At 46.8% G+C, this 2,984-nt stretch overlaps 1 protein-coding gene across 1 annotated transcript in view; it reads left to right on the forward strand.

The window, feature by feature from the left end:
• Positions 1-1,904: 1,904 nt before the first annotated feature.
• LOC111871421 (proton-coupled amino acid transporter-like protein CG1139) overlaps positions 1,905-2,984 on the forward strand; it is a 32,882-nt gene continuing 31,802 nt past the window's right edge. The window contains exon 1 of the mRNA XM_023864520.2: positions 1,905-2,022. The gene's annotated coding sequence lies outside the window, so the exon portion shown is untranslated. The remainder of the gene's footprint in view (positions 2,023-2,984) is intronic.

Genomic DNA, 2,984 nt, shown 5'->3' on the forward strand with positions numbered 1-2,984 from the left:
AAAATTTCAAATATTCAGATATTAGGCTGTTCAAATCAGGGGGGATAAAATTGGTGGGGCTTGTAGCATGCATGAGAGCTGTGATGGGAACACCTAAATTCAATAAATCATTTAGGAATACTAGACCGGGATGAAAGGACATTATTAAAATGCACCTAAGAGAATTATGGTGGACGCGTATTGGATTCATCTGGCTCAAGATAAGGATCAGTGACGGAATAGTGTGAAAACGGTGGACATCATTCGAGTACAGTGTAAAAGGCATAGAATTTCTTGGCTAACTGAGCGACTGCTAGCTTCTCAAAGAGGAGCTTATTAAATACAATTAATTTAGTGTGGCGGAGAGGATCAAGGTGGCTCAAAGACAAATTTTCTCTGGGCACTGCCCAGACAGATTTTTCCTGTCGGCCCATTTTCATTATCTTGAAAAAAAAAAATAATAAAAGGAGGCTTATGAGATCACCTTGCTGTTTTGTGTGTTTGTGAAGCCCCTATTTGTTTTCCGTTTTCTATACGGTCCGTGTAGTATCAAAGGAAAGTATTCGATTAGTTATTCCAACATAAAATTAAGCAAAACTAAGTTCCCTCCTTGTCGAAGCAACTAAAATTTATTTTCCCAAATTACGCACTTCACCATTAATGCAGAAAATTAAAATCCCGGGCCGGCCCCTGTCTCAAGGCAGTTCTTCTAACCATCCTAAAGCCTTCACTTTCACACTGCCAGTAACAGAAGGGCGAATGGGCGAAGCCTAGGAACCTTCTGACAAAGCGGTGCCACTTGTGCCCCAGCAATAAAATATCTCTCACTTCTATCATGATTTTTAACTTTAGCTACCCTTCCCAGAACTCCTTGTTTTTCTTCAGTTCATCCAGGAAAATGTCTGGATAGCACATTAAACTAAGTGGCAGCCGACTCCTTCCAAATCCCTTCCGCTTGACTATTCGCATTCATCCTACACGGTCTGAAACAGCGTCGTTAAATAAGCCACAAACATCCCACCCTTGTAAGAGGCCCCAGAGTGGAGTATATCTTATGGTATGTATGATCTTACCGACGTTTCGGAGAAAGATATGCCTTCATCATCAGGATGGAGTAGGCCAATCAAGCATCTCTTCCACCTAGATGATAGAAGCAGTACGTTCCTCCGAAACGTCTGTGAGCTTCTACTGGACTACAAGACGTTAAAACATCGCAGAAGATGTTACAACCATAAGAACCTCAAATCCAGCCAGCAAGCAGGGTTTGGGGGTGAAACAAAAAGGTAAGGGAAAACTACCCCTGTAACAGACCGTTGAGGCCCATAGGGTTGTGAGACGTCGAGGCTCCCACATTCTCTAGACAATCGCCTCATATATGGCGGTGAGGTTGTCAGTCTTACGCGCCGGCCGCCTTTTACCCTCAGAAAGATTCCTGGTACTCATTTCTGTTAGAGGCTGAGTCGACCCCGGGACCATAGTGCGGCTGGAAGGATTAGGTAAACTGAAAAATCCAATGAACTCTTCGGGAATTAGCTCCACAGCCTTCCAGCTTATAGCACAGTGCCTCAATCAACTACGCTACCGAATGTCGCAGAAGTTGGAAAGCTGCTGTTAGGGTACGGGGCACGAGGAGGCAGTGGCGGATCTCAGACTCACGTTACTGCGGCCGTTAAATAAATCTAGGGTAATGCGGTGCTTCTTCGTGACCCCCAGGGAAACCAAAAATAGCGCTACATTCCACAAGAACCTGTTAATAATAGCTCAGATAGGATTTGTTACACCTCTCACTGCGGTTCGGGCGTGAGCATTGCCAAATTCTGATGTATCCTCCGGGAGGGAAAGGAAAAATAAATCGGCACATTTTATTGTTGAAATAAGCAGGAGGAAGGGTCTGTCTGTCAGAATCAGTTTCCGCTGGACGGTCGTGTCGCTAGGGCCGACGGCGCCGGCCGCAACCGCCTGCGTCACACACGCGCCGAGGGGGAGTGCTGCCGAAACGGCGTTCCTACATTCTCCGCTTTCACTGTCTGCGCCACGCCAAAGGTATGTCGCGGACCTGCCTTGCATGCTGCCTGCATTTCAGGGGGGTCAAACATCGACTGGAACCAACAAGTACCACTGGCATGGAACGAACAGCGGGAATTGAAGAATATGGTATTCTGTGTTGTAACGCCGTTCGGTTTGGAGACATTCCGACGTTTCGGAAGAATATGTGGGCTCCATTTTCTGCAGAAACAGTCGATAAATCGAAGGGCTCAGTTTTCCGGCTCCCCCTTCTGGTCGTTTGGTTCATAATTCGACGTGTTCCTCCGAAACGTCGGTCTCCATCCGGATTACATGGCGGTACAATCCAGGAGACCATCCATTTAATGAGACAGTCTGTAGGACCTATGACGTGTTTCTGAGGCTGAGTCTACCAAAAGGCCATAGTGCGGCTGGAAGGATTAGGTGAACTGAAAAATGCAATGGTCCCATCGGGAATCGAACCCGCGACCTTCCGGTTTGAAACATAGTGCCTCAACCAACTACGTTACCACGTACTATCCTTTGGGATATAACTTCGTGTCAGGAATAATTTCACAGATTTTCGGAGGAAATTACTACCTCCATCTTCAGTGTCGAAGAGTAAGACCAACAGGCAAGAAGCAAGCAGCAAATAGAGTGCTCTGCTTCCTTCTTGCTATATCGGTATCTTATTGGATCCTGAAGATGGAGGCAATACGTTACTCGGAAATGCAGACTGTTGGCAGCCGTCGCTTGGAGAGGGTCAGATGTAGCCTCGTTAGTGCCGCAGTCCTACAGAACCTGCCCATTATTGTGACGTGGTTGCAATGAATACGAGGAAAATTAACCCTGATTATACGGTTAACAATGGCGAAAGATTCTACCTTAAAATTGATTCTAATTCGGCCTCTTCGGGTGTGAATACGGGATTAGCGTGCCGTCACAGATTCGGGGGGGGGGGGGGGGCGGCGCATTGACGGGGCATTACGGTACCTCCCTGG

Source organism: Cryptotermes secundus, unplaced genomic scaffold (assembly GCF_002891405.2).
Source record: "Cryptotermes secundus unplaced genomic scaffold, Csec_1.0 scaffold261, whole genome shotgun sequence".
Taxonomy (NCBI): domain Eukaryota; kingdom Metazoa; phylum Arthropoda; class Insecta; order Blattodea; family Kalotermitidae; genus Cryptotermes; species Cryptotermes secundus.